This window comes from Schistocerca nitens, chromosome 9 (genome assembly GCF_023898315.1).
Source record: "Schistocerca nitens isolate TAMUIC-IGC-003100 chromosome 9, iqSchNite1.1, whole genome shotgun sequence".
Taxonomy (NCBI): Eukaryota; Metazoa; Arthropoda; class Insecta; order Orthoptera; family Acrididae; genus Schistocerca; species Schistocerca nitens.
In genome coordinates, this window is record NC_064622.1 from 170,546,375 (window position 1) to 170,569,389 (window position 23,015).

The 23,015-nt window shown below is 45.0% G+C and overlaps 1 long non-coding RNA gene across 1 annotated transcript in view; it reads left to right on the forward strand.

Moving 5' to 3' along the window:
- LOC126203284 (uncharacterized) overlaps positions 1-14,812 on the forward strand; it is a 159,438-nt gene extending 144,626 nt beyond the window's left edge. Inside the window, exon 6 of the long non-coding RNA XR_007540255.1 lies at positions 13,683-14,812. This is a non-coding gene — a long non-coding RNA (uncharacterized LOC126203284). The remainder of the gene's footprint in view (positions 1-13,682) is intronic.
- The last annotated feature ends 8,203 nt before the right edge of the window (positions 14,813-23,015 follow it).

Sequence of the window (23,015 nt, forward strand, 5' to 3'; positions counted from 1 at the left end):
GTAAGGCAGAAATGGTCCAAGGAAGCCTCCAGGCGACACAGCATCTCTGATGACACTGCACACTTATATTTTCAAACAGTACAAAGGCGCTTACGAAGTTCATTGAAGCAAATTACTAGAGAAATACCCATGAAATTATCTACCGCCCTCTATCAGCCTCAACCACGAATGTGTTAGGACCACCACCGGTTAGAACACGACCGTCGTGACTACACTTAAGGGATGGCGTGGGAGTGAGGAAGGTCCTAGGAAGGTAGCAGCGGCAGGTGGCGCTGGGTCAACAGGTAGGCGAGCGCGGCCGGCCGTTGCTCCGCCTCTGCGAGGCGCCCCGCGGCGCCACGCCTACACGGCCGCGCTATGTCCGCGCTCCAGCCGTCGCGCTACAAATTTATCCGCCGCCGCCGCTGCCGCCGAGCAGTGCTGTCGCCGCGACAAGGTGAGACGGGTCGCGCTGCCGGCCCGGCTCAGTTTTACCGACGCGCATTTGCATAGCGGGAACGCGCTCCCGCGTCACCCCGCGATTTATGCGCGTAATTACTTCCTCTTACTGTGAATGTAATAGTACAATATTTGAATAATAAATTGAATTTATCGCGTAATATATTTCCGACGCGACAAACTCTCGCGACCGTCTCGTGCGCGCATCTCCTCGGCCCCGAGGAGGTCGGTGGTAAGAGTTTTACGCGTGCGGACCCGAAACGAGTTAATATGGATGGCTCCGGTTTCGGAAAGGCTGGGAGGCTGCGTGTGTGCAGCGACGGCGCGCGGCGCTAGCGTGATGACTTGTGGCCCGGCTGCGGCCCGGCGTTGTTGCGCTTCGGCCGCGTGGCGATTAATTCCTGAGCGCGACGGGCGCGCGTGGGCGTCCCGCGTCCTCAGGGCGCGACGGCTCAATCCCCGCCGGCCCACGCGGCGCTTCGTCCGAGGCGGCCCGGCTGAACCCCGCTCGACGCCGTCGCGTCCACACCTCGGAACTGGAACCAGTGTACCCACACTGTGAAGACGCGCCTCCCACATGTGGTGTCTCCACTGCGTAAATTCAAATGGCTCTGAGCACTATGGGACTTAACTGCTGAGGTCATAAGTCCCCCTACTTAAACCTAACTAACCTAAGGACGTCACACTCATCCATGCCCGAGGCAGGATTCGAACCTACGACAGTAGCGGTCGCGCGGTCCAGTCTGTAGCGCCTAGAACCGCTCGGCCACCCCGGCCGGCTGCATTGCGTAACTCGGTATCACCGATCTGTGGTCCTTCCAATTCTGCAACATGACTATCACAGCCCGCCCGGTTTGCCGTGCGGCTTCGGAGTCGAAGGCCCACTCGTTTACCATTGATGACTGTACGACACAAAGCTTTACGCCTCGACTCGTCCCGCCGACATCGACATTGAGCTGTTGATGATTAGAAACATGTTTCCTGGTAGAATGAGTCTCGTTTCAAATTGTATCTAGCGGATGGACGTGCACGAGTAAGGAGATAACCCCATTAATTAATGGACCCTGCATGTCAGCAGGGGACTGTTCAGGATGGTGGGGGCTCTGTAATGATGTGGGGCGTGCGTAGTTGGAGTGATATGCGACCCGTGGTACGTGGGAGTGGGAAGGAGCGCCTGGTCCCCGGCACGAATCCGCCCGGCGGATTTCTGTCGAGGTCCGGTGGACCGGCCAGTCTGTGGATGCTCTTGAGGCGGTTTTCTATCTGCAAGTTCCCCTTATTCTGCCTCAGTTACACTATGTCGACGATTGCTGCGCAAACAAGTTCTCCACGTACGCGTACACCACCATTACTCTACCACGCAAACATAGGGGCTACACTCGTCTGGTGCGAGACGTTACCTGGGGGCTCCACCGGGGGCCGAAGCGCACAATAACCATGGGTTCAGTGTGCGGCGGTGGAGGGGTGAAGTGGACTGCGGTGGTCGTCGTGGGGTTGTGGACCACTGCGGCTGCGGGGGGACGGACCCTCTCCGTCGTTTCTAGGTCCCCGGTTAACATACAATACAATACAATGACTATCACAGCGCCTACAAAATTATTCTTCTAATCAGGGTAGGGTTGTGCCTTCTGAATCATACGGCTGTGTAGGGAAAACAAGAAAATATTGCACTGCTCAGCCCATGTGCGCATCCTGGGCAACATTATCTTATAGGACCGTTGCTAGACAGGCCGTGCACAACGGACAAGAAGTTTTTTCAAAATACACTGAAGAACAAAAGAAACTGGTATAGGCAAGCGTGTTCAAATACAGAGATACTAAACAGGCAGAATACAAATGGTTCAAATGGCTCTAAGCACTATGGGACTTAACTTCTGAGGTCATCAGTCCGCTACAACTTAGAACTATTTAAACCTAACTAACCTAAGGACATCACACATATCCATGCCCGAGGCAGGATTCGAACCTGCGACCGTAGCGGTCGCGAGGTTCCAGACTGTAGCGCCTAGAACCGCTCGGTAACATCTGAGGTAATCAGTCCCCTAGAGTTAGAACTACTTAAACCTAACTAACCTAAGGACATCACAAACATCCATGCCCGAGGCATGGTTCGAACCTGTGACTGTAGCAGCAGTGCGGTTCCGGACTGGAGCGCCGAAAAGCGCTCGGCCACAGCGGCCGGCTAGGCAGAATACGGTGCTGCGGTCGATAACGCCTATATAAGTCAACAAGTGTCTGGCGCAGTTGTTAGATCGGTTACAGCTTCTACCGTGGCATGTTATCAAGATTTAAATTAGCGTTATAGTCGGCGAACGAGTGATGGGACACAGCACCTCCGAGGTAGCAATGAAGCGGGGATTTTCCCGTACGACCACTTCACAAGCGGTCCGCTCCTGGTAGCCGAGTGGTCAGCGCGACAGAATGTCAGTCCTTAGGGCCCGGGTACGATTCCGACCGGGTCGGAGATTTTCTCCGCTCAGGGACTGGGTGTTGTGTTGTCCTAATCATTATCATTTCACCCCCATCGACGCGCAAGTCGCCGTAGTGGCGTCAAATCGAAAGACTTGCAACCGGCGAACGGTCCACCTCACGGGAAGCCCCAGTGACACGACTTCACAAGCGTACCGAGAAAGCTGGCCGTTGTGGACGAGAGGTTCTAGGCGCTTCAGCCCGGAACCACGCGACTGCTACGCTCGCAGGTTCGAATCCTGCCTCGGGCGTCGATGTGTGTGATGTCTTTAGGTTAGTTAGGTTTATTCTAAGTTCTAGGGGACTGACGACCTCAGAGATTAAGTCCCACAGTGCTCAGAGCCATTTGAACCATTCTCGTATTGAGAACATCAGGAATCCGGTGAAACGTGAAACTTCCAACATCGCTGCGGCAGGGAAAAGATCCTGCACGAAATGGACCAAAGACAACTCAATAGAATTGTTCAGCGTGTCAGCAAAGCAACTCTTCCGCACATGGCTGCAGATTTCCGTGCTGGACCATCAACAAGTGTCAGCGTGCGAGCCATTCAACGAAACATCATCGATACGGGCTTTCGGAGCCGAAGACACACTCGTTTTCCTTTGATGACTGTACAACACAATGCTTTACGCCTCGCCTGGGCCCACCGAAACCGACATTGGACTGTTGATGACTGGAAACATGTTGCCTGGTCGAATGAGTCTAGTTTCAGATTTTATCTAGTGGATGGACGTCTACCAGTACGGAGATAACCTCATGAATTAATGGACCCTGAATGTCAGCAGGGGACTGTTCAAGATGGTCGGGGCTCTGTAATGGTTTGGGGCGTGCGTAGTTGGAGTGATACGCGACCCGTGATACGTCTAGATACGACTCTGACGAGAGACACGTACGTAAGCTTTCTTTCTGATGATCTGCATCCATTTATGTCCATTGTGCATTCCGACAGACTTGGGCAATTCCCGCAGGATAATGCAACACCCACGTGTCCAGGAACACTATTCTGACGTTAAACACTTCCGCTGGCTACCAAACTCCTCAGACAGGAACATTATTGAGCATATCTGAGATGGCTTGCAACTTTTTGTTCAGTACTCTTACAGATTTATGGACAGCCCTCCAGGATTCATGGTGTCAGTCCCCTCCAGCACTACGTCAGGCATTAGTCGACTTCATGCCACGTCGTGCTGCGGCACTTATGCGTGCTGCCTGGGACCATAAACGATATTAGGTAGGTGTACCAGTTTACTCGGCTCTTCTGTGTGCATTGAATTCAGACAGTAAACATCCAGAAAGAAATATAAGAGTTTAGACAATATCGCTTGTAACAAACTGCCATGCAATATTAAGTCTTTCTAAAAGAAGATCCATTGTTAAAAACCGAGCGAGGTGGCGCAGTGGCTAGCACACTGGACTCGCATTCGGGAGGACGACGGTTCAATCCAGCGTCTGGCCATCCTGATTTAGGTTTTCCGTGATTTTCCTAAATAGCTCCAGGCAAGTGGCGGGATGGTTCCTTTGAAACGGCACTGCCGACGTCCTTCCCCGTCCTTCCCTAATCCGATGAGACCGATGACCACGCTGTCTGGTCTGCTTATCACGTGTAACTCCTGCCACTCCCCCTTTTTCTGATGTCTGTATGTCGCTCTCAGACGTCCGACCCGTCAGTCGCAAGACTCGCCTCTGAAGATGACCAGCGCAGTTCTGGACGAAACGTCAGGAGAGGGAGAATGGGCTGCCATTCCGTCACAGATATTCATATCCCTCACTGAAAGAGTACCTAGCAGAGTTCAAGCAGTTGCAGAGACTAAGAATGGACACAACCCATATTAATATCAACTATTTGTGTCCGGATACCTTTGATCTGATAGTGTAAGGTAAGATGGGACTAAATGAATCGTTTTGTCTTTTTGAGCCCAAAATGTGCGGTAAACATTGTACTACCCGTGTAAAATTGTAATGGTGAACAGACCACAATTATAATTTTTGTATGATAAAAGTACATTGCTAGTGGTAAACCTTCCTAAGTATAAGGACGGGGTCCACTCAGACACTACCGCTAAGTTGTTGGTGCGCAGCACGGTGAGTATTAGAGTTAAAATACAGGTACCGAGAACGTCCGTTCCAAGAAGAATCAGGGAAGATATTACTTCTTCGCACACATCTCTCTCGAAATGATTATGAAGGAAAAATCAGAGAAATTGCAGCTCATGTGTAGGTTTATTTACAGTCCTCCTTCGCACGTACCATTCGCGAATTGAACAGGAAACGGAGCGAAAGGTACTGTCAAACTTTAGGGAGACATGGTTATGTATATAGAAAATGTTGTATGGTGATGGGACCGCGAACACTTTATTTTAATGTTAGAACTCATTTTTTATGATGTGATTAGATTATAAATTACGTAAGTTGTGGCAGCAGTCCACGAGCAAACGACGAAGCTAGGCATCATTAAGATTTTTCTCTGAATGTTTGAACCGTCATGTTCTTTCAACCAAGCTCAACAGATGAACCTACAGTGCTTACTCAAAAAATACTGCACCAATCTACTAGAAGATGTGTCTTCATCAGTGCGACGAAACGTGTTCTTCATATTATTCGCTTATTTCAGTGTTTATGCAAATCGACTTCTAATTAACAGATTCTACGAAAGACTGCAATAGAAAAACAATGCACTAGCTCTTTGGCGTACACGTCCTCTGGACCTAAACCCACGAAACTTTCAGTTGTAGGGTCGTCCTAACGCTATTGCGCGTCGAACCCCAGTAAAAGATGCAGAGAGCAGTTTTCTTATTCTGTATGCCAGGAGTTTGACCTGACAGTCTGGTCATCGTGTTTTGTCACGTTATGTATAAGACTGCTTGTATGCACAGTCCTAGGATTTATACACTTGAGCGTCCACTTCGCTGGTGTCTGACTAGACGTATAAACATAAAATTCAGGGAAGCAAAATTAGTCTTATGATGTCCCATCAGTTCAAAAAATGGCTCTGAGCACTATGGGACTCAACTTCTGAGGTCATTAGTCCCCTAGAACTTAGAACTAGTTAAACCTAACTAACCTAAGGACATCACAAACATCCATGCCCGAGGCAGGATTCGAACCTGCGACCGTAGCGGTCTTGCGGTTCCAGACTGCAGCGCCTTTAACCGCACGGCCACTTCGGCCGGCTGTCCCATCAGTTGTGATGTCATTGCAGACAACGAGCAACCCCGAGTGGTTCAGAAATGGGGAAGGAAACAGGACGTGTTGTTTTTTTAAGGTATCCTCCCAGAATTGGCCTTAGCCACAAACTTTAAACCGAGTGACGGGACGGGGAACGTGAATCCTGTTTCTCACAAACAAAACTTCAACGCCTTAAACAAGTACACCTCTACTGTGAGAATCATTATCAGATAAGTGGCAATATGGCACTTCTTATCAGTGCAGTGGGGGTGGGGTGGAAGTGGGGAGGTCTTCACCCAGTTGCTGACCATATAACTGTGCAATAATGTCTTAAAAGACGTCGGGTACTGTTCATGATGAGACGGGTGACGACATAAAGTTCGGCGACAACTGCTGTTTGTTCCACTTTTTCATTCTCCCTCAAACACGACATGGCCACTACGCTATACTTACTGTAAAATGTGAGACACCCAAGTCGCAAGCCACCGAAGTAGCATCAAGTCGGAAGTCTCACCCACACTGTGAGTCTCACCACATCGCACTACATCGGGGGCCGTATACACATTACTGACCTTTCATTGTTCATTAGTACGCTATAGAGGTGTCCAAATATGCTGCCAAACAAAGAATTTTCCTAGTTGTCGCTACGATGACTGCTGTAAGTTTCACAGTTGCCTTAAATGCTCTCTTATCACTCGAAAAATCGAAGCTCTGGTGTCCGTAAAGCTTGCTCTGATCGACTCACTACTTTCGTGTTCCTGCTAACTCCATCCCTCTGCGTAGAGTCTACAGAGGTTGATCGGTGGCATTATATTTCACCTTATGATTTAGGTAAAGTATGACATCCACAAGTTTGATGTATGATACGACAAAAGAATATGCATTACTAACGAAACAGAACTTCGACACGGAAGGTTGTACAGTTCCATTGTTCCTGCCCCTCATGGCATTGTAACACAAAGGGCCCCCTGAATGCCAGGTAGCTGGTCACGAATGGACACTGAGAAGTCGATGACCGCCGAAGCGCAGAGGAAGGCCGTCGCGGCGGAGAGAGCCGTGTGCGTGCACGCACGCGTGTTGCTGTGCGTGTCGTGACGTGACGTCAGGTGCGTGCGGAACGCCGCCTCCCCCGCGCATTCCACTGACCGCCGGAGGCACGCCCCATCTCGACGGCCCGTGTCCTGCGGCTGAGAATGAAAACTGCTAGCCCACCAGCATTCCGCACTGATGATTCATCCTTTCCTCTAGAGTTGCCCGTTCTCCCTTAACACCTTTAGTAATATCGCCCTGTCAGAACTTAAAATTCTCGTACACGTTTTGCTGTGACCACATAACATCTGGAGAATCTAAAGTACTTTGCCCCATTAAAAATTGATGATCACAGAAGGAGATAGGAAGAAATGACACGAAACTTCACGTGTTGAGAAGGTATGTGATATTATTTCAGTGACTACAAATTCGAGTCATTCTTACGAAGAACTTCGCTGTAGGCGCCCACTTCTCAATATGTTGTTGCACCCATTCCGGCTCGCAGGTATGCGCCGATTAGACTGGAAAGGATGCCATAAGGCGATCGTGTCCTCTCGTGAGGAAAGCTGGCCACCAACTGTTATAATTGGTCTTTGTTATTTTGGATACGGGCACTGGCACGGAGGTAACGTCCAAGCTGGTCCCACACATCCTCTATCGGGGGCATATCTGGGGATCTTACTGATCACATGAGTACCTCAGCATAACATAGACAGTTCATGGAGACACGAACCGTGTGTGGACGACGATGATGATGATGATGATGATGATGATGATGTTTGATTTGTGGGGCTCTCAACTGAGCGGTCATCAGCGCCCATACAAATTCCCAACCTGTGGTCAGTCCAATCTCACCACTTTAATGGATGATGGTGAAATGATGAGGACAACACAAACACCCAGTCATCTCGAGGCAGGTGAAAATCCCTGACCCCGCTGGGAATCGAACCCGGGACCCCGAGAACGCGACCGCGAGACCACGAGCTGCGGACGTGTGTGGACGAGCACAGCCAGTTGATAAACAGCATCACGGTACTGCTGCATTAGAGGTAACACAAGATTTGTATCTATAAATGACACAGAATCATTATACGAGTCCTCGATCATTATCATAGTCAATGGAATTGTCCATCTTGACGCCTTTTTACATTTTTCTTACAAAAACTATCACGCAGGATTTTCTTGACGTACTGCGATGACCTGAGCCATAACTGATGGCTCCCCACACTATGTGCTCTCCAAAACACTGGAGTAATGGACCACTGTCCAGGTGGCCATCATACTCGCCGACGTTGGTCATCCACAGTAGAGCAGAACCGCGATTCGTCGCTGAACACAATGCGTTGCGAATCATCAACAGTCCATTCCTGCCGGTCACGGCACCAAATCCAGCCGTTTCTGTTGTGGTGTTAGCTACCGCCTACACGTGAAACGGTAATTCCCTAGTCCTTCTGCTGCTGGTCTCCGATCAATGGTTGCAGTGACTCCATTACTTATTCTCGAATAGCAGGCGCAGATGTGAAGGGATTCTGGTATCCTTGGTGCTCTGAAAGGCAGTCCCCCCTTGTGGTGGTCAGATACGGTCTATCGGAGCCTTGACGACGAGCATGCCCTTCACGCTGCCATGCAGTCCAACATCGGGCCACTGTCACGTTCGAATTGGCCACATGTCTGGATGTTGCTGGATTAGACCAGGCACCAAATTGAGACTCACAGTGAGGCCACTTTCAAACGGTCACGCATTCTACATCTACATTTATACTCCGCAAGCCACCCAACGGTGTGTGGCGGAGGGCACTTTACGTGCCACTGTCATTACCTCCCTTTCCTGTTCCAGTCGCGTATGGTTCGCGGGAAGAACGACTGCCGGAAAGGCTCCGTGCGCGCTCGAATCTCTCTCATTTTACATTCGCGATCTCCTCGGGAGGTATAAGTAGGGGGAAGCAATATATTAGATACCTCATCCAGAAACGCACCCTCTCGAAACCTGGCCAGCAAGCTACGCCGCGATGCAGAGCGCCTCTCTTGCAGAGTCTGCCACTTGAGTTTGCTAAACATCTTCGTAACTCTATCACGGTTACCAAATAACCCTGTGACGACGCGCCGCTCTTCTTTAGATCTTCTCTATCTCCTCTGTCAACCCGACCTGGTACGGATCCCACACTGATGAGCAATACTCAAGTATAGGTCGAAAGAGTGTTTTGTAAGCTACCTCCTTTGTTGATGGACTACATTTTCTAAGGACTCTCCCAATGAATCCCAACCTGGCACCCACCTTACCAACAATTAATTTTATATGATCATTCCACTTCACATCGTTCCGCACGCATACTCCCAGATACTTTACAGAGGTAACTGCTGCCAGTGTTTGTTCTGCTATCATATAATTATAAAATACAGAATCCTTCTTTCTATGTATTCGCAATGCATTACATTTGTCTATGTTAAGGGTCAGTAGAACTTCCCTGCACCAAGTGCCTATCCGCTGCAGATCTTCCTGCATTTCGCTGCAATTTCCTAATGCTGCAACTTCTCTATATACTACAGCATCATCCGCGAAAAGCCGCATGGAACTTCCGACACTATCTACTAGGTCATTTATATATATTGTGAAAAGCAATGGTCCCATAACACTCCCCTGTGGCACTCCTGAGGCTACTCTAACGTCTGTAGACGTCTTCCCATTGAGAACAACATGGTGTGTTCTGTTTGCTAAAAACTCTTCACTCCAGCCACACATCTGGTCTGATATTCCGTAGGCTCTCACTTTGTTTATCAGGCGACGGTGCGGAACTGTATCGACCGCCTTTCGGAAGTCAAGGAAAATGGCATCTACCTGGGAGCCTGTATCTAATATTTTTTGGGTCTCATGAACAAATAAAGCGTGTTGGGCCTCACACGATCGCTGTTTCCGGAATCCATGTTGATTCCTACAGGGTAGATTCTGGGTTTCCAGAAATGACATGATACGCGAGCAAAAAACATGTTCAAAAATTCTAGAACAGATCGATGTCATAGATATACGAGGGAAGTTCAATAAGTAATGCAACACATTTTTTTCTCGGCCAATTTTGGTTAAAAAAACCGGAAATTTCTTGTGGAATATTTTCAAACATTCCCGCTTCGTCTCGTATAGTTTCATTGACTTCCAACAGGTGGCAGCGCTGTACGGAGCTGTTAAAGTGGCGTCTGTAACAGATGTGCGTTGCAAACAACGGGCAGTGATCGAGTTTCTTTTGGCGGAAAACCAGGGCATCTCAGATATTCATAGGAGCTTGCAGAATGTCTACGGTGATCTGGCAGTGGACAAAAGCACGGTGAGTCGTTGGGCAAAGCGTGTGTCATCATCGCCGCAAGGTCAAGAAAAACTGTCTGATCTCCCGCGTGGCGGCCGGCCGTGCACAGCTGTGACTCCTGCAATGGCGGAGCGTGCGAACACACTCGTTCGAGATGATCGACGGATCACCATCAAACAACTCAGTGCTCAACTTGACATCTCTGTTGGTAGTGCTGTCACAATTGTTCACCAGTTGGGATATTCAAAGGTGTGTTCCCGCTGGGTCCCTCGTTGTCTAACCGAACACCATAAAGAGCAAAGGAGAACCATCTGTGCGGAATTGCTTGCTCGTCATGTGGCTGAGGGTGACAATTTCTTGTCAAAGATTGTTACAGGCGATGAAACATGGGTTCATCACTTCGAACCAGAAACAAAACGGCAATCAATGGAGTGGCGCCACACCCACTCCCCTACCAAGAAAAAGTTTAAAGCCATACCCTCAGCCGGTAAAGTCATGGTTACAGTCTTCTGGGACGCTGAAGGGGTTATTCTGTTCGATGTCCTTTCCCATGGTCAAACGATCAACTCTGAAGTGTATTGTGCTACTCTTCAGAAATTGAAGAAACGACTTCAGCGTGTTCGTAGGCACAAAAATCTGAACGAACTTCTCCTTCTTCATGACAACGCAAGGCCTCACACAAGTCTTCGCACCCGAGAGGAGCTCACAAAACTTCAGTGGACTGTTCTTCCTCATGCACCCTACAGCCCCGATCTCGCACCGTCGGATTTCCATATGTTTGGCCCAATGAAGGACGCAATCCGTGGGAGGCACTACGCGGATGATGAAGTTATTGATGCAGTACGACGTTGGCTCCGACATCGACCAGTGGAATGGTACCGTGCCGGCATACAGGCCCTCATTTCAAGGTGGCGTAAGGCCGTAGCATTGAATGGAGATTACGTTGAAAAATAGTGTTGTGTAGCTAAAAGATTGGGGAATAACCTGGTGTATTTCAATGCTGAATAAAACAACCCCTGTTTCAGAAAAAAAAATGTGTTGCATTACTTAGTGAACTGCCCTCGTAGGTCTATAGTTTTGCGCATCTGCTCGACGACCCTTCTTGAAAACGGAAACTACCTGTGATCTTTTCCAATCATTTTGAACCTTCCGTTCCTCTAGAGACTTTCGGTACACGGCTGTTAGAAGGGGGCAAGTTCTTTCGCATACTCTGTGTAGAATCGAATTGGTATGCCGTTAGGTCCAGTGGACTTTCCTCTGTTGAGTGATTTCAGTTTCTTTTCTATTCCTTGGACACTTATTTCGATGTCAGTCATTTTTTCGTTCGTGCGAGGATTTAGAGAAGGAACTGCATTGATGACGCAATCTTACATGGGTACTAAGTATTTACGTTGTGAGGGATCCACTTGTACCTGGAACCCGACTTTGTAATATATTTCATGAAAAATGATATGAAATGGCTATCATACATAGAAGAGATTATATCTTTGACACCACTGAACCAAAGATGTTGCCTAAGTGGCAGAATCGATTGTACGTGGGGGCGCACGGAGTGCAGTAGCAGTTGCCGTTGCACTCTGTTAAAGGTAGGCTGTAATACTTTAAAGCTAGTGGCCAGCTGTGGGAATTTAGCTGTTGTCCTATGGACACAGCATAATACAGTTTTGCAATGTAATGAAATTTTGTATATATGGTTTTAAGTATGCAGCAACGCAATGTGGATCTTGATAATTTTACATACTGACTCTTGAAAGTAGGAACCAAGTATTTGTCATCATATTTAATGTATAGGTTGATTAGGTATGCCCGATTTGTAATATTTTGTGTGTTTTGTAATCCTGATACAGACAAGTTAAATTCTGGAATCTATATTGGTAAACGATGTCAGACTGCTGAACAAGACATCACACAGTAAATTTGGATAACACAAGTTATTTAAAAAAAAAAGTTACAACGTGTCCTTCAAGGATCACTCAATATGTGACACTGTTTATGCCTCCTCATATACTCTGCCACGCCAGTTAACAATAGCAATGTAGTGTGTTGCCCGTTGCATCTGTCACAGAGAAATGTAACTCTAATTATTTACATAACCGCCGGTGGTATGTGTGTGTGTGTGTGTGTGTGTATGTGTGTGTGTGTGTGTATGAGTGTGTGTGTTTGTGTGTGTGCAAAGCTACAGTGCCATCCGAAGGGAGTGTTGTGGGTGCTCTACATTTTCCTTTAGGCAGTGTATAAATAAGAATGACTACGTTCTGTTCCAACAACCTGTGAATATTTTAGCAATCTGTAACTCAAAATCATTGTGCTGGCAGTTCCCAATGCAGACACTGTGCTTATGTCTATTCCCAATGTTTAGTTTGAAGACTGCAACAAGAATATGGCCAGGAAACAGAGTATCCGAGGAGAATGTTTCTACCGTGATGTCGATTAGTAGACTAGAGATACCAATTAAAATCTATAATAACTGGAGATTTACTGCTACTGCTACTACTACTACTACTTCCGCTGCTGCTGCAAATAATAATAACAATAACAGCTAGAGTAACGATATAATAATACTTCTTGGCAACGGAGTTCTCGTACAGATATTTCGATCATAGAATTTTTGACAATGTGGGGACTGCAACCAAAAAAATAAAAAATGACCAACGGTACTGACATATTACCTACACCCACTAACGACAACGACGTATCACCGAAACATGCACAGGTGGAAAAAATAAGAATTTTCAAAAAATATCTATTGTCATAGAAACAAATAATGAGATTTCGTAGAGAAAAGTCAGCTCAAGATGATAGTTTCTGTAATAGTGTATTACTTGGTTTCTTTGCGTGATTTTCTGGACTTTTGCTGACGTTTAATGGTGGTTTATGGTTGTTTCTCCGAATCATATTTACGTTTTATTCATAGGATTTGAAGAAGCAAAACAAATGATTTAATGTAAATACGATTCGATGAAACAGTCTTTGACCACCGAAAAACAGAGCAGAATTTGCCCGGTAAGTAGAACATAACCACCATCTGTGTTACGTTAATTTTAAGTAAATCAGCCTGATGGAAGATGTACAGTCCTCCGAAACGTTTACTGTTTAAAGACATACTGTTTCGAAACATTTGTAGTAAATTTCTCTGTAATATTCTTTTGTAACAATGCACAGGACCCTCAAAATGTACGTTACAACAGCAATTTATGACAGCACCACAACTAATTCATATATTTGCACCATGTTTCGCTTATGTAACAGACAATCTCAAGAAGTTTTGTTTGTGTGTGTTTCAGGTTGTCGTGAGTGAAGCATAATGATAACGCTTCAAGGAAAGGCTCAGTGTGTGGAATGGTTCACTCTGATCAAATCGGACAAATAGATTCAAAGGGAACTTCCAGACACAATATCGGAAGCACCCATCCTCGCGGACGTCGATACACAGGTGGTACAGACATTTTATGCACACAGCAAGCGTTGATTTGAAGCATACTGGACGACGTGGAACAAGTGAACCCGAAACTGGATGGATACGGTAGGCATTTGAACGTTCTCCACGGAAGTCTGTTCAGAGATCATCGCAGCAGCTGCAAATCCCTGGAGCGACAGTGCATCGGGTCCTTCAGCAACGTGTGCATATGTATCCATGCCGGCTGCAGTTGTTACAAGTATTGAAACCAGATTACGAGCCACAACGTATGCAGTTCACCGTGGTAGTTCTTTGCAGTTTAGAGAAGGATGGATATTTTCTAAACAACCTAGAATTTTCTGACGAAGAAACATTTCACTTGTGTGGTAAGGTAAACAAAAACAATGTTTGCGTTTGGGGCACAACAAATCCGCATACTGTGACGGATGAAGTACGTTGCCGCCCGAAAGTGAATGTGTTGTCTGAAGGTTAATTGCATTGTGGGACGTCTCTCTCTCTCCCTTTTTTTTATATAAAGTAATTCTAGTGCTCTGATATACTGGAGCTGTTTGCGTTACCACAACAGACTGGCCGCCAAGTTACAGTCGTTTTACAACGAGATAGTGCACCACCACTTTGGGCTCAGACTGTGTCAAATGTTCTAGATCACGTGTTTCCAGATCGCTGGATGGGCAGGGGTGATCCAATTCTCTGGCCTGCTAGGTCACCTGACCTTAAACCTTTAGGCTTCTTTCAATGGGGTTATATGAAGGACAGTGTCTATCAAGCGCTTGTGAACTGCTTCATTGATTTAAAGAACCGAATCACGGCTGCCATTGCCACAGTTGGTGTGGATATGTTGTGCTGAGTGCGGATGGTGCTCGAATACAGGCTGGATGTTGTGCGTGCCACAAAAGGCGCACATTACGAAAAGGACTGAATGCTATACAAACTGTGTGAATTACTGTGTCACATAAGCCAAAAATTGTGTGAATATCTTAATTAGTTTGGTTGCTATAACACATTAAAGTTTTACTGTACCTTTTGAGACAACCTGTATTTCAAAAACGTCTAATTTAATCATCACCAGTTCTGCTTTCTTACACATTTCATATCTACAAGAATCTCCTTAATGGCCCTCAATGTGGATCAGTAAGATTTTAAAAAGCTGAGAAGAATTCATTGCTTTTCGTTACTCATTCGCAACATTGTACAGTAGCAACCAGTAAATATCAAGTGGACCTCATCAAACAAAAGCAATGATTAGGTCCCTAAGAAAGTTGGAGTTTACACCTAGTAAGCAGACAGAAGACGGTCGTCCATAAAACAAGAAGTCCGTCACCGGAGAATGCAGCCGACCACTTAGCATAGCCGAGATTACAGTGGTCGTTACACAGCTTTTTACGGTACACTTGAACCTTCGTGTGCCTGTGTGCAGCGAGGAAGTCAGGAGGTATTAAGTTGTTTACGTCACATCCGTGAAGATACTAGACGACAAAATGATGCCGGCCGATACTGTTCCACTCCACTCTGTGAAGATTCCCCGGTTAATGCATGTTTTATTAGAGTACTGACATGGGCAGCAGCCTGACGTCCTTTAGCCGCAGACTACGCGAGGGCTCATTCTGGTAAGTCCTGCGCTTGAAATACGCGCCCGAGTGCTTTTTAATAGCCTGTCCAGCCGAACGACGACCTGTACAGGAGGGAGCTCTTCTGACCCGACAGAAACAAGACTTGAAATTACGTTACTGACTCGGGAATATTCAAAAATATGACCTCATAACATCTTTAAATTGTTCGGACAGTTTCGATTCATGAGAAGTACATAACAATCAAGACAAAATGTCAAATCATGAAAGAAAAATAAACATTGAAAATCAGATTAATAATGCAACCGAAATTGGAATGACTTTCTGCTTTATCGGGCACCGTGTTGTAGATTGACTTTGCAAAATCGTAAGTCTGTCATATTAACAGTATGTTTGCACTTATAACTGGTCCAATGATTCCAAACCACACCCAAAAGTACATAATGTGATGCGAAAAGTGCATTTTAGCTTACAGTTATGCTAGCCGCGGTATGGGCTTTGAGACGCTTTAATTATTCGTAAGCATCATTTAGGTCGTTGCTTAGTAAAATGTCTCTGAAAAGGGTGACATGAAAAGAGTTGACGATTTTGTTAACACTTCAGCACGCAAACAAGACAACAGACGCCTTGCAAACAAGCGCTTCTGGAATCAAAATTACCACATTTCTCGTGTTAACTATCTTAATTGGTTTCCTCATCATCAGTGAAATGTTAGCATTGCAGAGTGCACATAGGACAATGTCTGAAACAGCAACAAAACGAATGATTTCAACGCTAATACGCCGAAAATTGCGAAGGAGTCGGCATGCGCGTATTCGACCTGTGACCACGTAAGAAGGAACACAAGTGTCGTCAATATACGTAAAAATTAATATTAAGAGACATGTGAATGTCATAAATCTTCATGATCATCTGCATTAGGGGTTGGGCTTTTTGGTACGTTCTTTCCCATTCAAAATTGTTCAAGCCATCTATGCTTTGCTCTTCCTGAAGAACTTTTGCCTCTTGGTTTATATTGCTTAACTGTTTTAGTGGTTCTTGCATCTGTCTTACTCTTTCTGTGCTCTCTTCACCTTAACTGATATTGTTTTATTGTGTCTGTTATGTTTTGCGTATTCAGTTCATCTCTAATGTCACCATTTTTCTTTTTATCCGTTAAAGTATGTCCTACCACGTATCCAAGGAAGTTAATTTCACATGCTTCTATTCTATTTTCATCTCTCTTGTTAAGGATTCAGTTCTCACATGCATAGAACAGCGCAGGTATAGCGAGAACCTTGACGTACGTCAGTGGAAAATTTCTGTGGACTTTCTCTCACAAAGTTCTGTGTCTCGTAGTACAGATCTAACTTGTTTTGTATTTCATTATTTGCCCCTATATAAAATTGTATTTGAATGTATTAACTCGCTCTATGATCCCCTTATCAATCTCTATCTCAATAGGCACAGGCTAGTGTCCCAAAAATGCTGTTGATTTTGTCTTCGCAATTACGATTTTCAGATTGTATTCTCTGGCCGTTTTACATACATAAAAACAGCTTCTCGTGTCATTTTCATTCTAACAATTACGTGGTCACCAAGAAAAAGCATTGTAGTAAAAACCAAATTAGTAAGTTTAAAATGTTTAACGGTTGTATCCAAGTTCTGATTACATCATATATAATGAGTTTATGAAAGGGAATACCTTTCTGTAACTTATTTTGTTATTCATATATAAACACTGTACAGATATTGCGAGATGGCATTCCTTTGTTTCTTAGAATTTCCTACAGTTTGTTTCGATTTATGTATTTTATCAAACGCCTTTGCTTAGTCACTTTTCCTGTTACTTACTTTGTAGTGAACATACAAACTGAACATCATATTCCTTTACGAAAACTATATACCGCATTTGTTAACATAGGTTCAGCGACAGTCGATAGTCGTTGTATCTGATGTTCACCATTAATTCTTACAACAACAAAAACTGTGTACAACATCCGACCACTTACTGAATACTTCTTTCATATAAAAGGAAAACGCGTTTGGGATGATAAATATCAAAACTGCCTGTATCAAAAAAGACATTCGTTTGTTGTCGCTTCAGTCATCAACTCTAAGATTGGTTTGATGCAGTTTTTCTTTTCTGTTGCTAGACAGCTATTCTGCCTCATCTCCCACCGCTGACGATCTGCTTTGTTTACTTATATTCAGGCCTAGCCCTTGAGATTCCCTTCTTCCAGCATACATTTAACTATAGTTTTAGCAACTACTCATGCCCTTCTGTGCGTCCAACCATTATATCTCTCCATTATGTCTTTTCTAACCTTTTCTTCTCGTTTCTCGTTGACTATGGCTTCATTACTCAATCCGTCAGTGTCACAGATCATGGAAAGGTTTTTTTAACACCAGATTTCAAAGATTTCCAATCGTTTCTTTGTTTCGTTGTCACTGTGTTTCTCACAGTCTAAGTTTCACAGCCATATTGAGTTGCACTTCAAAAATAAACTTTCATGTACTTTTTCCAATCTCAGGATTCATACTTGAGGATGTAAGCAGCTTTAATGAATGAATTTTTATCCTTGCACCGGAGTGTGCTCTGTGCGAAACTCCCTGGCAGATTAAAAATTGTGTGCCATGCTGGGACTCCAACACGAGCATTGCTCTTACCAACAACTGAGTTGTCCACGCTGTACTCATGAGCCCACCTCAAAGACCTACTTACGCCCCGCCTCTCTCCTCACATATTTTGTTCTATATATTTTTAGGGACTAGCACTCCTAGAAGAAAGCATACTGCTGAGAAATGACTTAGCCACAACCTGATTGTTTCCAGAATTAATTTTTCATTCTATAGCTGAGTGTGCACTCATCTTTGAAAATTTTGTAGTGTAGTTCGGGATCACGCTGTATAACTATACTCATTCGAATGTTACTTTAATCTTAATTAGACCTGCTGTTATCAGTACCTAATACTTCGTAAGAAATTGGAAAAAAAGAATATTGAGCTTTTCATGTAAATTGAAGATGGAGGTGGGAGAGAGGAAAGGAAAGGGAAGGAACTCATGATGGCAGTTGCATCTGGATTTAATGCGCCGGCCGTTGTGGCCGAGCGGTTCTAGGCGCTTCAGTCCGGAACCGCGCTCCTGCTACGGTCACAGGTTCGAATCCTGCCTCGGGCATGGATGTGTGATATCCTTAGGTTAGTTAGGTTTAAGTAGTTCTAAGTCTAGGGGACTGATGAACTCAGATGTTAAGTCCCATAGTGCTCAGAGCCATTTTGACTTTATGTGCAGTCAGCGGCGCCGAGTGAAAATGTGTGCCAGACTGGGATTCGAACCGGTATCTCCTGTTTACTAGTCAGGACATGTCCGGAAGAACGAACATCACACATTCATATAATATTAAGCTTTATTCGCAAAAAAAAAAGTTCTGAATCGTAAGCCTCGTTTGTCTAGTGTGTGATCTCATACACACTTCATAGCAGAGTGCAAGGACAGCAGCGACGTAAACTGCTCGTCCATTGCCACAGGGGCGATTATTTGATGCTATTTATCACTACATAAAAAAAATAGTTTTAGGTCGAGCGCAGTCTCACAGCAATACTCCAAATAAGAACTTCCATAACAGTGGGTTAGTGCGTCGATGTAGTATGCACTCACCCAGAAGTCTGGAGGGCTTGAGAATGTAAGAGGACGTCTCCAGCTGTGGAGGTACTTTGGAAAAAAAAGCGCTTCCTCTCTAAATGAGAGCCATCCAGTGTCTGATGTACTGAGACAGCAACGTCATTACAAAATAGTCTTGATGCGGCGTGGGTACATGAGTCACAGGCGAAACAGTTAATACTAGAAACCCAGGCATCTTCGAAACACAGAGAGGTTGTAACTGTCACGGACTGGACAGAGTTACAAATCAACGCACATGTAAGACAACGTAATGCTGCTGATAATTTATTTTTATTTCTAGCTACTGTAATCGAAGGTTAAATTTGGGAAGGGAAATAAAGTTCATGGAGGAGGAAAAAAAAACTTTAAAGTTTGCCTATGACATTTCTGCTTTGTCGGGACAGCAAATGACATGGTAAGTAAGTCGAACGGATTGCGGGGTCTCTAGGAAAGAGATTATGAGGTAAGTATCAACAAAAGTAAAATGAAATTAAGGATTGAAACTGAATCATATTAGCTGATTCCGAGAGAATTGTTAAGACATGAGGCGTTAGAAGTGGTAGACGAATTTGTTATTTGGGTTGTTGGGTTACAGAGCAACTGTCGAGCGCTGGAATAGAGGGGACATACGATGCAGATTTTCAGTAAAATGAAGCATTTCTGAAAAAGAAACAAGTAATTGACGTCTAATATAAATTTAAGTGTTAGGAAGTCTTTTCCGAGAGGATTTGTCTGGAGCGTAGGTTTATACGGGAGTGAAACTTGGACGATGAACAGTGCAGACACCAAGAGAATAGAGGGTGTACATTAAGTCTAGGAACACTTTCAGTTATTTATTGCACATGAAATAAACATTGTACAGATGTTATACATATTGCATTTTGTAGTGAAACTCATAAAGTTTATTTTTTACAAACATTCGATATGCGAACCATGAGTGACCCGGCAGACGTCATTACAGTAATCGAATTCTTGCCATATCCATCCCAGCACTGTGGCAGCCGCTTCTTGAAACAGCTGTCCCCTTCTTTAGCACTGCCCGATCCATCGATGCGGCAGCTCCGTGTTCAGGTACACACGAGCTTCATGATGGAAATGGGGTGGAACCACACCCTGCTGAAAGATGAACGGAGAGTCCGATTGCATTTGAGGCATCAGCCATTGCTGCAACATGTCCAAGTAGGAATATCCGGTGACAGTACTCTTAGTGAAGAAGAATGGCCTTACAGTTTTTGACGTGACAAGGCACTATGGGGAATCACACTCAAATTCAGTGCATTCGCGTGGATGCTTTGTACCCCAAATTCAACAATTATGCCTTTTCACTTTCCCATTAGTGTGAAAAGTGGCTTCATCGCCAAAAATTAAGCGATCAACAATGTCATCCACATCCTCATTCAATTGTTGCAACTGCGAACGAAACTCAAAACGCTTGTCTTTGTCGTCGTCATTGAGCTTCTGCACTAGCTCCAACGTGAATGGTTTCATAGACAGCTTCTGTCGCAGGACATTCCACACTGTCACTGGAGCCATTTCGAGTTCACGGGATGCACGATGCACCGATTTCTTTGGACTCCTTATGAGTGTCTCTCGTACGCACTCCACATTCACTTCACTCACACTGGGACGTCCCCTTCTCTTTGCCGGGATCAAGCAACCCGTCGTAACGAATTTGTTGTGCCATTAGTAAATGGCCTTCCTTGTTGGTGGCTTCTTACCGTACTTGGTTCTAACATCCGCTGAACAGTTGTGGCATACTTGTTTTTGTTGAAATCCAACATACAGAAAGCTAGCTCCGCACCTGAACTCGCCATGTTTGCAACTAGCGCTGACTGTAGGCAAATTACCAAACTTCGCTGTGGCGGTACACAAGGGGGGAAAAAATGTTATAGGGTTTCTCTTCAAAATGACATATGTATGTATATCTGTACAATGTTTCGTTCTTGTGCAATAAATAATTGAAAGTGTTCCCGGACTTTATGTACATCCTGTAGAAGCGTTTTAAAAGAGATGCTTCAGAAAAGTGACTAAAAGTAGATGCGTGTATTCGATAACTAATGAAGTGCTTACGGCACCATGGAGTAGTTGACTTGGTAATGGAGGGATTAATGGGGAATAAAACTAATGGGGGAGACCAAGGCAGATTATTGTACGAGGGTCACTCCAAAGGAAATGCACACTATTTTTGAAAAAAATACAGTTTTTATTCTGCACGTGTGAAAGTCTTACAGTGTGTGGATACATCCTTCCCGCTTGGTTTGAAACTTAGTTCAACCTGTTCCCGTGAGTGGCGCCGTCACAGCATGTCTTCAAGATGGCTGCTACACTTGACGTTCGTCAGAAGCAACGTGCTGTCATAGAATTCCTGTGCTGTGAGAACGAGAAAGTGGGAAACATCCACAAAAGGTGGAAAAAGGTCTATGGAGATGCTGCTATCTATCGCAGTACAGTTAGTCGGGGGGCAAGCAGGTTACGTGATGAAAGTGGGCACAACAATATTCAGGATTGTCCTCGCAGCGGCAGGCCTCGTACTGCACACACTCCAGAAAATATGCAGAGAGTTAACGACTTGCTAACTGCTGACAGACGCATCACAGTGAACAAATTGTCACGCTACGTTGGGATAGGGGAAGGAAGTGTTTGCTGAATACTGAAAGTGTTGGCGTTAAAAAATGTATGTGGCAGGTGGGTTCCGAGGATGTTGACAGTGGGTCACAAAGAAACAAGAAAAACGGTATGCAGCGAACTTTTGGAACAGTACCAGAATGGTGGAGATGAATTTCTTGGAAGAATTGTGACAGGTGGTGAAACATGGCTCCATCATTTTTCACCAGAGATGAAGAGGCAATCAATGGAGTGGCATCACGCAAATTCACCCAAGAAAAAAAATTCAAAACCGCACCTTCTGCTGGAAAAGTTATGGCTACGGTGTTTATCGATTCCGAAGGACTCTTGCTTGTGGACGTCACGCCAAGTGGAACCACCATAAATTCTGATGCATATGTGACGACACTTTAGAAACTGCAATCTCGACTGAGTCGTATGCGACCACATCGGCAAAAGCAGGATGTTTTGCTGTTGCACGACAATGCACGGCCACATGTCAGTCAAAAAACCATGGAAGTGATCAAAAAACTCGTATGGACAACACTGAAACACCTGCCTTACAGTCCTGACCTGGCTTCATGTGACTATCATCTCTTTGAAAGACTCCCTTCGTGGAACAAGGTTTGAAGATGATGACGCTACCAACTGGTTGGTCCAAAATTTTACCGTGCGAGTATACAGGCTCTGGTTCCAAGATGGCATAAGGCATTTGAGAGGGATGGAAATTATGTGGAGAAATGAAAATATTGATCCTAAAGGATGTACCTACACATTGCAAAACTTTCAAACGTGTAGAATAAAAGATGGACTTAAAAAAAGAGTGTGAATTTCTTTTGGAGTGACCCTCGTACAACAGGTTGAGGTGGATCTAGCATGCAATAACTACGTAGACAGGGTGAGACCATCACATTACAGGTATGTAACCCTGAGTGAAATCAGTCTTCGGACTGAAAACAGCAACAACAACAATAACAGCAGCATCATTGCCACCTCCAACATCAACAACAAAAACAACAATAATAACGATAACAACACCAACAACAGTTTAATGTTGAAGTGATCACTTTGTTTCACACCTGAACTAAGAGATGAGGAGGTAAGTTTATTAATCTATTAAATGCAGTATCGATAAGTGTTTAGTCCTCCTGTATGGAGCAACAAGTATCCAAACACGATTTTGCGCTTTATTCGAAGTCCCAGCTAGTATATTCTTACTTGACTTTCACCCGTGGAAGGCTACCTAGTGTAATGGTTAATGTTGTATCAACTAAGATTAAAACAAAAATTAAAGCGGAAAACTACTTATGACAGGGGCACGCGGAACTATGTTCGAGTAAAGATGTAAATGGGAACTGTGTTTCTCAAAAACAAGAGAAAAATA